Source organism: Onthophagus taurus, chromosome 7 (assembly GCF_036711975.1).
Source record: "Onthophagus taurus isolate NC chromosome 7, IU_Otau_3.0, whole genome shotgun sequence".
NCBI lineage: Eukaryota > Metazoa > Arthropoda > Insecta > Coleoptera > Scarabaeidae > Onthophagus > Onthophagus taurus.
In genome coordinates this window covers 7786276-7799784 of record NC_091972.1, presented here as the reverse complement: position 1 = coordinate 7799784, position 13509 = coordinate 7786276, and the positions used below count along the sequence as shown (strand labels likewise).

The window sequence follows — 13509 nt, the reverse complement described above, 5'->3', positions numbered from 1 at the left end:
GTACTCATTCATCATTAATGTTTGGATTCTTAATTGCAATATTTGTTTGAACTGTCAACTTTTTGACATTTAAAGCTGTCAACAGCGTTATTTCGGCGCCTACCTTGATTGTAATTTGCAGATTTAATATTTTCTGAGAACGCATTTTTTCTTATACTACCATATGATTTGATATGGTCATCGTGCAGATGTACAGGGTGTCCAAATTTCGATGGGTTTGCAGGGTATCTCAGTTATTATGAAAGACAGAAAGTTGGGGTTTTCGCGAACCTGAGCTACTTTTTTTTGAAACTTACATTGGCGCAAACCAAATTTTCATAGCCCTCTTCATTTTTGATATACGATATATGTGTTTCAAAATTTACGATTTTCAGACACCCCGTGTATCTCGGCTATCCGGAAACTTAGTAAAAAAGTGAAAACGGGTTCGAATAGATTTTTTTTGAGTGATAAACATAACTTAGGTTTTTTTAAATGGAACCACTGTTTAAAAGTATTTAATCATTTAATTCTAAAAATCAAATGTGTTTCTTTTTGCGTTGCTATATAACATAATATTTAAAAAATTTTCCTAATATTTTTGTTTAGTAGTTAGTAGAAAATTTTCATTCGCAACCGAGTGGTTGAATGTGTGTGGTGTTCTTTTTCATTCAAATTCATGTAAACCCTTGTTAATAAACTCTTTATTGTGATTAGTGAAACATTCTTTCGTTCTTTTAAGTAAGTGAAAAACAATTTACAACCACCTATATTTTATTTTTTTGTTGAACTAGAATTTTTCAAGCTTATTTTATAAGTAGGCTATGATAAATTAAGTGATCGCGTTGCTAGGATACCGGAATAAACAGAAAATTTTGAAAATACTATTTTTACTGCTATATTACTTTTATTTAGTTATTGACTTATTAAAAAAATGTATCTGTTAATTTTTGTTTACAAAAAACGAAAAATAATTAAAAACTAATAATGATGCAAATATTGCTTCAAGTTGTAACAATAGTTCAAAGTTGCTACCATTTTAATACACACATTGTTCTAAAGTTCAGTGCTTTTAATTGCATTTAGAATAGTTATGGGCTGTTGCTGTAAATGTGAAAAAGCATCATTTACAGCGATTTTCCATTTCAATTTCCTTCAATTCGTAGTTCAAAATAGATAAATTGGGTGATCTTACTGGCCATCGCGTTGGACCATGCGTGCATAAGCCACCTACCAGGAAATTTGGCTCACTAACCGCGCATTATGAGCGGGAGCTCTGTCCTGTTGAAAATAAATATTATTTAACCAAATAATAGATATCATCCAAAATATCTGATAAAGCTTCTTGCAAGATGGCCAAATAGCGATTATATTAAAAAATATACTAAAAAGATATACTAGAAAAAACTTGCTTTTATTTAAATATATATCGAGACTAGTATCGAGGTTACACCCTCATCTTCAGTCGAAACTAGCAAAAACGAAAAAACGAAAAACACATTAAAATAAATCAGTTTAAAAAACTTACAGTTAAAAATTTTCAAAGGAATTTATACATGATAAGCGAAAAATTCAAACGAAAAACATGATCTCTTTTTTTTAAACTGTTTTATTTTAATATTTTAATATGTTTTTCGTTTTTGCTAGTTTCGACTGAAGATGAGGGTGTAACCTCGAAACTAGTCTCGATATATATTTAAATAAAAGCAAGTTAAAGAAGTTTTTTTTAGTATATCTTTTTAGTATATTTTTTAATATATTCCCAACTTGCAACATGGATAAAATTCTTAATTGTCAAATAGCGATTAGTGCAAAAGTTTCCTTCATTCAAAATTAACAGATACATTTTTTTAATAAGTCAATAACTAACTAAAAGTAATATAGCAGTAAAAATAGTATTTTCAAAATGTTCTGTTTATTCCGGTATCCTAGCAACGCGATCACTTAATTTATCATAGCCTACTTATAAAATAATGTTTTTTTTTAATTTCGTGGTTAGTTATAAAGGTAAGTATAGAGTATTATACCTATATCATTGAAGAGCTTAAAAAAATTCTAGTTCAATAAAAAAATTAAATATAGGTGATTCCATTTAAAAAAAACCTAAGTTGTATTTATAACTCAAAAACTGTGATGAGTACAAAAATTCTACGTGCACCATTGGATTCTACGTGAAAAAATCTATTAGAAGCCGCTTTTATTTTTTACTAAGTTTCCGGATAGCGGAGATACACGGGGTGTCTGAATCTGAAAATCGTAAATTTTGAAACACTCGCTGTATATCAAAAACGAAGAGGGCTATGAAAATTTGGTTTGCGTCATTGTAAGTCTCACAAAAAAGTAGCTCAGGTTCGCGAAAATCGCAACTTTCTATCTTTCATAATAACTGAGATACCCGGCAAACCCATCGAAATTTGAACACCCACACATATGTAGATATGTAGATATCCTATTTAAAGTAACAATGTTGGTCGCCATAGCAACGAAATAAAAAACAATGTAAACAAGCAAATATAAAAAATGCGTCACGATTAATAAAGAATTTTTTATTTGAAACATTTTTCTTTAAAACCACATATATTATGACGAAGTTATTGGCTAATTCCAGACATTTGACACCCCCCATGTAGTATTTATGTATAAAATTGAACCTGGATAATTCATAATAATTGATCCATCGCCATTCCGAGCATTTTACTGAATACAACTTCTTATTTGGGTCATTTTTCACGTCAAACGTTCAGAAAATTTTAAAACGGCGAGTGCCAATTCACAGTGGTAATCGGGTGGAAATAAAAACCAGGTAATCGAAAGCTTCTTCTTCTACTTTCGACTATTATGCATCCCTGTTTGTCAAGTCTTGTTTGGACTATACTCCGAAGAGAACCTCTGTGCCTATCTCTTGGGCGGTCATCCTTCTGGTCTTTTTCCTTTCAGTCGTCCATACATGCATATTTCCTTTTCTTTACCTTTTCTTTCTTACTTTTGACCATTATAAGGAAAAAATGGAAGCAACGGATAATAAACCATTTCTGATATCTGACATTTCTTTTATATCTTCTTGTTTTATATCCTTTTGCTTTATATCGTTTTCTTTTTGTGGTATTTGTGGTAATATGGTGTTCCATATTACTTAGAGAAACCAATCTATTTTTAAAGTAAAGGAAGATGGATTATTTGAAGCGAGCCTAGTTGTGACAGGATTTGAACAAAATTGCACTGATTTAAATGAAATATTTAGTCTGGTAATAAGTTCAAGTGCTACAAAAACTTTGTTTGCAATAGCAGCGGCAAAATTCGACATAAAAACGACATTCTTATATCTTTAAAGAAGACGTATATATGCAATTCCGTAAAGATGTGATAATAAAGAAGGAAAGATATGTAAATTAAAAAAAGCCTTAAATGGTTTAAGATAAGCGCCTATTAAATGCAAGACGAAGTTCATGAAAACACTACAAGAAATGGGTTTAGGGCTGTTAAAATCTGAACAGTGTATGTTTAAGAACAACGATGGATCATTAATATTAAGACAGTTCATGAAAATTTCTAATTTCAAGAAATTGTAGGTAGTTAATATATTCGCGCTAAATTATGCGAGTCGAGATGTAAATAACACTAATAGTAACGAGATAATATTCAATATATTCTTAAGTACTTAAAGACGTACAAAAACTTTGAAATTAAACACCGATTAAACACGAGTTTAAACATCTAGAACCCAACGCGAATTGTGATGCAGATTACACAAATTGGGTCGATACTGGAAAGCCGTCAGTTGTTGCACTTTCTACAACCAAGGCACATCATTTAAAAGGACTAATAGACGAAATCATCGGAACGAAACAACAAAAGGTATAAGTGTTAATCATCTTTCTATTTGTTCAACGATCAATAAGAAAGAATGATTAGAAAGCATGTTTAATGAAAAAGTTTACAGTGTTGCTAATTGAAAATACTTCATTATTATTGCCATTATGTCAGGGAATCATTTTGACTTATAAGGCTCTATACATAAAACGAGCCTTCACGTACATTTTAGAACTGAAATGGAAGATAACGAATCTTTAAGATACGTTATTAATGGAAAGAAAAATTTTACAACCACAGAAGCATATTGCTTTATCATGTTACTGCGATTACGTAATCAACCCTCGATGGACGTTGAAGAATAAATTTATTGGGTTGAAAGATTTCGACGATTATAAGAGATATTGCGGAAATTAATTTAAATGAATAATAAAGGTTATGTTATTAATTTTTTTCATTAAAGTTTGTTTCAAATATTTTAAAACGTTTCTAAGAGAATCTCTCTGAAGTCTTACCTTTACCCATTTAGTTTATACACACACAAGACCATCACGTACCGGTTGTAGATTAATTTTAATTAACGAGGAGAACGTTAGACCTCGACTGCCTTGCTGTGGAGGGCTAAAATTCAATTGTACACTGCCCGCTCATTTTCCTTACATGTACCCCAACGTGTTCTTAGAGATGTTCCGTTAACGTCTTCACTGCGGCGACTTCAAAGCATCCCCACAGAACAGAAAGGGGTCTTTCACGTTTACTACACATACAAGTAATTTACCTTCGAGATACCAACGTTAATATTTAGCTTTTGGTAGCGTGGTATTGTTTGGTTTAACAACAGAAACTTGTTGTCTGTCCAATATTGTTAGCTTGTTTCTGTCGATTTGGCTTAACTATACGCGTTTAGGATGCTAATTAATTTATTGGTTCTTGATTAATTATTATTTTTTTAAAATAATTTGTTGAAAACTTTTTGAGTGGTTAAATTAATTTAAGGGTAATATCTATCGAGGGGGTTTGGCTTAAAATTCCTCGGGGGTCTTTCAAGGCAAAGTACTTAAATATTCCCCTTACTTATGCACAAATTAGTGACCAAACGCGGGCTTATACAAGCTTACGGAGTTGCGAAACTTCCCGAAATAGGTAAGACTGTACAAAATTTACTCACGGTCCGTCGGGGTACAGCTTCTAGTAGTATAGGAAACTATCCCTCTGCTTTATAGGCTTAATAAACTTTATTTATCAATATAAACTTTAACCTAATGATTTCTATTAAAAAATATATTAATAATAAATATTATTAAGGAAAGAGGAACATGAGGAGATAACAGTAAAACAAACATCTTCTTGTTGAGACTTTAATAAATCATATCGTTATAATGAAGACAAATTCACGACGACCAAAAGGCAATTTCCAAGATTAGTATTTAGCGGGGTCGGCTTGGTTAGAGAGAAGATGAAGGGTTGTGAAATTTAGAAACCACAAGGGATGGTTTCCGTTTCATATCTTCTCTTGAAGGATCTACAATCAAAAAAATTATATATGTTAAGAAATTATAACTTATTATTGTACTTTTTTAATGATTACTTATACATTATAAAGCAACTTAAAATTGATTCTAAATAAATGAGTTTTGAAAATAATTTTTCTACTCATCTAAGATGTCGAGAAAGTTCACCCCCTTTTACATCGAATCCTACCCCTTAGATGTTTCCCAACCCGAAACGCAACGATGAGGAATATGCGAGACGCAGAGAGGGGTTGGTAAAAATATAAACGCCCCACGGGCGCGACCCTTCGACTTCCCTTAAGAGGGGGCAAACTTGAAACTATCCATAATTATTTGAACCACCCTCTTCCCCCGGCCAACTCCTTCCTTCGCCCGGTAAACCCACGGAGCGTTATGAATATTGAGACGGCCACAAGCAATAATTAACATAAGATCTGAATTCTCCGAGTAGACGTCGAACTTTCCCCTGCCCACCGCGAACAGAATTTCCAAACTAATACATATTTCCATAGTTTCAAACGGTATTAATAAACGAACCCCCTTCAAACTTATCTCCCTTAAAAATTAATAAAATCAAAATTAATTAAAATTAGAAAAGAAATCGTAAAAATTAATATTTTAATGAAGACATAAATTAAACGAGGGTGAGTTTATCTTCATTCTGGACGAATCTAGTTTAGAGATAATAATAACAGAGAACGACAATTGTGGGTTTGAAGATGTTGCCGTGAAGATAAGCATTTGGTGGTGTCTTTGTGTGTAAGGGGATGGTAGAAATTTCAGAGAGAAGCAGTTAGTTTTACTGTCGTTTTAAGGGGAGATCCGCAAGGCAATTATGGTTCTGGTGGCACAAGCTTTAGTAAAGGGGGTAAGACGCGCTCGTCGTGGAAGTGTTCCCCAAGGAGGCGGTAATCTACAAGACTCCCGGGGAACCCGTGTCCACTAATTTATTCATGGCCGTTCTCCCGACATGACTGTTTGAATCGGTTTGCTAGAGATTTCAACTCGGATTAACTCCGACTCATAATCACCGGGCTAAGGTCTTTCTCTGGGTATCCTGAGAACCGTAGTTTCGACCGAAGTTTTATTGCTCGATTTCACCGACTGCATCCAGACTCGAGACTCTATGAATTCGGATACAAATTTAAAGCGAATCCGACGTGTTACTTCCTCGTCTAGTTTCATCGGACGACATCATTTTAGCGCACTGGAAACTGGAAAATTAGGTTTAATCGACCTGTAAACACTTTCGAAAGTAATTGGTTTGAAATAACGAAGTTTATTTTGATAAAACTTAACTGAGAAAGAGGATTTGATTTAAATATTTATCACCCTCTTCTTTTTTGTATTATTACTTTTTACGACCCTCTTTCTACGTTGTGAAATAAAGCCAAAGAAAGGGGTTTATGTTTCGGAAATATTACCCACCATAAAGAATGGTTGAAAAAGAAGTTACATCCCTTAGGAGAACAAACCCCTTCCGACTTCCAATAGAATGTCGACTGCATGAATAAACGATTATGGCAACGTCTCAATGTTTCTGGAAGTTTATGAAACTTTTATATTGAGCTTTGCCAAAATCGTTTCCTAGAATTTTCGTATTCATAGTATCTTCTTGAAAATAGGACATTTCTATGCAGTTTGATCTTAGTTAATAAACCAAAAGTTCTTTTTCTTTATGATTAATTATTTAAAATGTATGTTTATAATTTTTATTGTTTTGTTACAATTTTATGAAACTATAAAGTATTCTAAAGAAATTGTAGCACCTGGAGATCTAGTTTTTAGTTTGAAAGGGGAGAAAGAACATATGGTCCTGTTAAAGGGATGCTGGAAATGTTTTTAAAAAACCGGTTAATACTGTAAGTTCAAAGTATTGAAATATGGCTAATAATTTTGTATAGTTGTTGTACTTTGTATTGTTGTATTACGTTTATTGCGTTTTAGTTACAATCTTAAGATTCTCATAATCAATAGAATTTGACCTACAACTTTTATTTTGTTTTTGTTAATATTATATATTATTATTTATTAAGCTGTTTGATTTACTCTAACCAATTTCATCATTTCGAACTTGTTTCTGAAGAAGGTTGCAACACGGCATCCGAAACGTCAAACACTTTTTCAAAAAACGCACGGTTTAACCTGAAAGCTTCTAGTTACAATAGAGAATGAAACGGCTTTGGCATTACTAATACCATCAAGTATCGTATGAAATGTTTTACGGAAGAACGAATATGTTTTGCTGACGAGAGTAAATTTAGTATGTTCTTGTCAGATGGAAAGTGCTTGGACTGCTTGGTATGCAGGAAAACAGTACTGAGCTTGAAAATAAAGCTATTTGTCGCAGTGTTAAGCACGGAGGAAGATCCTAACTTGTATGGGGCTGTGTGAATGCCAATGGTGTTGACCATAAATTCTATATTAATATGTTAAACATTGAATTACGGGCTAGTACTGAAAAAATAGGCTTTAATCAAGATTATATTTTCATGCATGACAACATACTGCATAGAATACGCATATGTGGCTTTTATACAATGCATAAAGTAGGAGATATAGGCGATCAAGCAGCAAAACATACCTAACCATACCTTAAACCTTTCTGTTTCACCGAGGGCCTTACAAAAGACTAGTTACAGCAGTACCACCAAGACTTGATTGTGCTTGCAAAAGACCAGATAGTGCTGTAGAAGCCTAAATAAGTAGTTTTGTTTATAACTGTCAATCATTCCGGAAAAGTCCATTGGGTAAGGTTAGTTCTGTTTTGAAACATGAATCATGCCGAGAAAGAATGTTGAATAAGGTCACTTTTCTTTTGAAACGGCAATTATACTGTAAAACAATGTTAGGTAAGTTTAGTTTTCTTTTGAAATGGCAATCATCCCCGGAAAGAATAATGAGTAAGGTATCAACTTTTCTCAATATATCCTGTACATTAGTACACATCTGATCACGGCCATCTTCGAAGATGTCGGCCGACCTGAAGCATCATAAGCAGGTGAAAGTTGAAAAAGTCGGCCGATGTTTTCAAAAACGGCCGTGGTTACATTTCCCGTCCGTTTGAATCGAGATGGATTCTGTTTTACTCTTTAAAATAGTTGTTCGTCAATTACACAGCCTTTATGTTCGCGATGTTTGGGTTCGATCGATATTTTCGAAGACAACCTCAGTTCTTTATTCATGTACTCAGTGGTTTTGTGACAATCACCGGGTTTTATTTTCATCCGGGTTTGATATGTCTTAGGATGTAAGATCATGTACACACGTTTAGGTCGTTCTACGTCTAGTGTTAGTTCTAGTTTTAGTTCAATAAAAGTATACCACTTGTTCATGGCTTGTAGCACTCCTCTTAGATTCTACAATCCTTGATATAAATACAAAGCCACGTAGATTGAACGCAACGTTGTGGATACCTGTCCGAATTTGTGTGCATTAAAATTATTCATATCGGACACTACCTTTGCCGTATTAACTGTACTATAAAGTTTAATAACTACAAATTTGCGTGAAATGATACTTTTTACATTAAGTGTAAGTTTATGATCTTCTTATGTAAGTCCATGTTTTGCTTGGCATTGAAGAAAATATATGAAAATAAACATTAGTATGTTACAGAAAGAAGTAACAATTGAAAAAAGAGTTAACCCTTTGGATACATTTGATAACTAAGATTCGTCATGTTCATTTTTGGGTGAAGTTGCAGTTTAAGAGGGTGACTCGTCATCCGTAATGAAAAAATTTTGTCGCGATAGTTTTTCAGTGACTGCAGTAAGCTTGGGTTATTCTAATTTAAAATGTCAGAAGTAAATCTTTTTTACAGCTATAATGTAAGTTACAAAGAATTTTATAGTAGTAAGTGTTATACAGTTATAGTTTTACAGTAATAATGAGATTGAGAATGAAAATGATGAAAACTAAAATAAATTAGACAATGATAGTTGCGACAGTGAAATAAAATCTACAATTTCATAAAATACCTAGAATACTAGAGTACTAGAGTACTACTAAATCATAATCCTGCATGTTTGAAAGTGCTAGAATAAGTTTTTATTGAAAATTTTTGGTATATTATACTAGAGGAAACAAATGGATATGCCAGACAAATAATAGACAAAGAGTAAGGAATCATAGGTGGTTTATTGGAGTTTTAAATGAAATAAAACCGTGTATTATTTTATACAGCTTGTTATGTTGCAGCTAAAAAATCAAAATGCTACACGTACTGCTCTAAAAGGGATATCATAAATACTATAATATAGTTTTTGCAAGCACTAGGTTACGAGATAGGTTCTTTGATATTTCAAAATTCTATATTTTCAAGCTATGAAAACATGAAAGAGGAGGACAAAATTAAAAAAATCAGAAATATAGTAGACTACATGAACAGCTATATTTAACTCTAGAATTAATCTTTGGATTAAAGGATGATTGAATTATGGATTAAATCGAATCCATCTAAAAGAGCGCGATTTGGCATAAAGTTTTATAAACTTTAGTTATCAGATTATTCTCTTTGTATCAATATCTATATTGGCCCAAATACTGGGAAGTCACATACTAAATGTGTCGTTATGGAAGTAGCGCTACTAATACTTAACAGACTATACTTGAATAACAATAGTCTACATATGTCCATATTATTAATGGACAATTGGTATTCCCACAATTATTAGAATAGAAAAGTATTTCAAAAGTACTAGTTTTCTAGAAGTTAAAATAATAGGAAGTAAAAACTTTATTTTCCCACCGTTTTATTAGAGCTAAAACAGAAGGATAAAAACATGCTTAGCATAAAACATTCAAATGTTGATTTTTAATACAGGAAAACGGAAAAAGTGTGGTTGAGTGTATTAAACCTAGTGTGCTTCTCTGTTATGAAAAACTGTGCAAAGGATACAGAAAAAACTTCACATCTAATAGAGATGGCAATTTTTAATATATTTATCATGAATGCTAAAATCGCACAACCAAAACAGTGAAAAACTTTGGGGAAGATTTTTAATAATGAGTGTGTACAGGCTCAATTACAATGTTTCAGCACACATATTTAAATAAAAGTTTATAATTGAATGTATTCTCAATAGATACAGATGATTTCGATTTGGTCAGCATAAAATAACACAAACTCGTCAAAGCAAGACGAACGTGTTGCTGACGTGTGCAATGAAGGGAAGATCGAGTAAAGCTTTCCTCGGCATTTCCGCCTTTCTGACGACACCAGAGGGTCCGAAACTCAATTAGTGCCCTGTACAGATACATTGTAACAAGGTTAGGGTCCTCTCTTCTACTTGGCCAGGTTCTTGGAACCGCCTAAGACTTTAGTCGAAGTTTTGTCGTCTGTATACGAGCGACTACTAATTGGCTTAATGGACCCCGATGGCCGTATAAGTATTCCTTAATTTATGTCCTTCGTTAACAATTATAAGAGCGTCTTTTGTACTTATATAAAACTTAATTTTACTTTTTGTTGGATATATTTTTCTACTGCCATGTTGTTTTTTGAAGCGATCGATATGAACACTCCATCTAAAATAGTGCAGGGTATTAGATCTCGGAGTCGCATCTTATCTCTGCTTAAAAGGGGAGTTGCAGGGGTGGTTTGAGAGAGAGTTGCTCCCTCTTCATCGTTGTAGAGGGTGATTATTACAAGGGTCGGTTCCATCTTAGGTCTTCGAATCGGCAGATATTGTACTACCCCGTTAATATAACGGTTTTGGTTCAAAATAAACGTCTTCTCGGCATGATTTAAGAGGCCGGGATTTATGAGAGTCTCTTAGCTAAATGGAAATTCTTGCGTCTAAAGGACCACTTTGAGAAATCCTCCAACTCGATCATAAATTAAAACACATTTTCAATAAGAAATCAATTAAATCAATATCTCAACACTTTTATATATTATATTTTTGAAAATAACTTCATCGATAAAGTTAGATTTTGATTAATTATCTTAATTTTCGACGTTATACGTAAAGTTCCCGTCTTCGATCGTTCGAGTTCAATTTGGCAGGATCTACTACATCGTCGAATTAATAGCGAAATAAGAAAACGTATGATTTACGGCCGGTCGTTTCGGCAGGATAATGCGAATACGTCATTTTCTAGATGATATACGATACAGGACGGGGTCTTTGAAACCTATATCATCTAGAACTTTCGGGAAACGAAACCAGTTCTCAATATTCTCCCCATTTCGTGCCGAGATAATAATATCTTTTCTTTCTTTCTTTACTTTTTTTTTATGAATGGAAGTTTTTATTTCCGCACGCCAAATTCCGTGATTTGTTGAGTTGTTTACTATGAGTTTAAGGGAATGAAAAAATTTTATGGGTTAGTATTTGAATAATTTTTACATAACGTTAGTGAGACGAAATTATGTATTTTAATGAGATGAATATTGTAATACATTCCAGGATAAAATAAAACTTCTTTCGGAATCGTTTTTGGAATGTTGAATTGCAAATGTTTCATAATTTCATAATTATTGAGAATTTATAATTTCAGTATAAATATTGTGATTAGAATTTGAAGTTGAAATATGTTAGTTCTGGTTTTAGTTATTATTGCGCGTTAGATTGTTGTATATCTTTATTGAACTAAAACTAGAACTAACACTAGAGCTAGAACTAGAAACTTTCGGGTATAGTCGTCTTAAGAGACATACGGCTAAACCCGAAACTTTCTAGTTCTAGGTCTAGTGTTAGTTCTAGTTTTAATTGTTATGCAGCGCTAGATTGTTCCATATTTTTATTAAACTAAAACTAGAACTAACACTAGACCTAGAACTAGAAACTTTTAAGTTTAGCCGTCTTAAGAGACGTACGGCTAAACCTGAATGTTTCTAGTTCTAGGTCTAGTGTTAGTTGTAGTGATAGTGTTAGTATTAGTTCTAATTTTAGTTAATTAACACCGACTGTGAAAGCTCCTAAACGTTAAGCTATAATGCAAATTTTGATATAAAATGATAAAAATTAAAAGAAATTATTCATTTTGAGGTTGAAACGAATTTAAATTCTTCCGAACTAACAAAATCAATACTTGCAGATCTCTGAATATACAGCAATTCCTGTAACGATTTCGGAATAGTGAACTACTGAAACCAAAAGATGGCGTGTAAAGTCCATAAATTCCCAATATTTAATTATTCAAATATTAACTCCTCATTCCTAAAAATATCTTTCATAAATCGTTCAAATGTTTTACTTAGTTATAATTTTATTTATCAAAATTCCACAATAATTATCTTTTTTTTTTGTTTTTTTATCTAAACATATAAAATATTTTAAATTTTTTCTAAACCCGCTTACAAATAAATGAATTATTCTTATTTTTTATCCTCATCTAATTATTGTTTCATTGTAACTTATTCGAAACTTCCTTTATCAAAGGAGTTTAACAACAACGTCTGTGTACTTCCGTTAATTTGAGCTGAACACCATAACGCTATAAAGCGTGCATGTTAGAATTTAATCGAGTTTCCAGTTCTAATATTTGTTGGTGGTCAAAATCTCCCCGGTGGCCTATTCGTCTGCATGCAATAACTGCCTCAAACGAACGACGCAAGATGTTCTTCTTGCACTCCGAGAGTAGTATTGATTTTATGTAAGCTTAGAAGGGGGTTGCCTTCTATAATATTCACGGAGGGTTGCTAAAATTTTCATATACATATACGTTTAATATTTAATCGTCTACAAGTTATTCTCCATCTAGGTCAAATCACTACCATATTCCAAGTAATAATGAATTTTTAACTATTTTCTATAACTTACAATTATTTTCTTATATCACAACGATCATCACCTTAACAACTTTAAATATAAACTGAGGGATGGAACGGGATTTAAAAAAAGCTCTCGTCGAGATGAGTTCTAAAGATGTGTATATTTGTGTATTGATGTGGAGGGTTGAGAAAACTGGTTTTTAGCCCCTTATTATAGCTTTTTAGGTGCTACGTGTTTGGGCACGTTTGACATTGTATAGCGGTACGCAGCAGTGGACAGTGGTCAGTCCGGTGCGGTTAGACTGGTCCAGATTCGGATTAAAAAAGCTCACCGGCCCAGCTTCCGTGCACATCTGCCGGATTTGCCGCGGTGTCCGGTCGCAAGAACCGGTTAACACCGTTAATTTGACCGTTATTTTCTCAAACAATAAAAGATATTATTTTCATGAATTCTAAAGTTTCAAATAGATGTTTTGAAAATTTATTAAT

General features: G+C 32.8%; 1 long non-coding RNA gene across 1 annotated transcript; it reads right to left on the bottom strand.

The window, feature by feature from the left end:
* Positions 1 to 5133: 5133 nt before the first annotated feature.
* Positions 5134 to 13236, bottom strand: LOC139430419 (uncharacterized). The gene is made up of 2 exons (XR_011640909.1): positions 13070 to 13236; positions 5134 to 5311 (listed from the first exon to the last, which is right to left on the bottom strand). It is a non-coding gene; the product is annotated as an uncharacterized lncRNA (long non-coding RNA).
* Between the last annotated feature and the right edge of the window lie 273 nt (positions 13237 to 13509).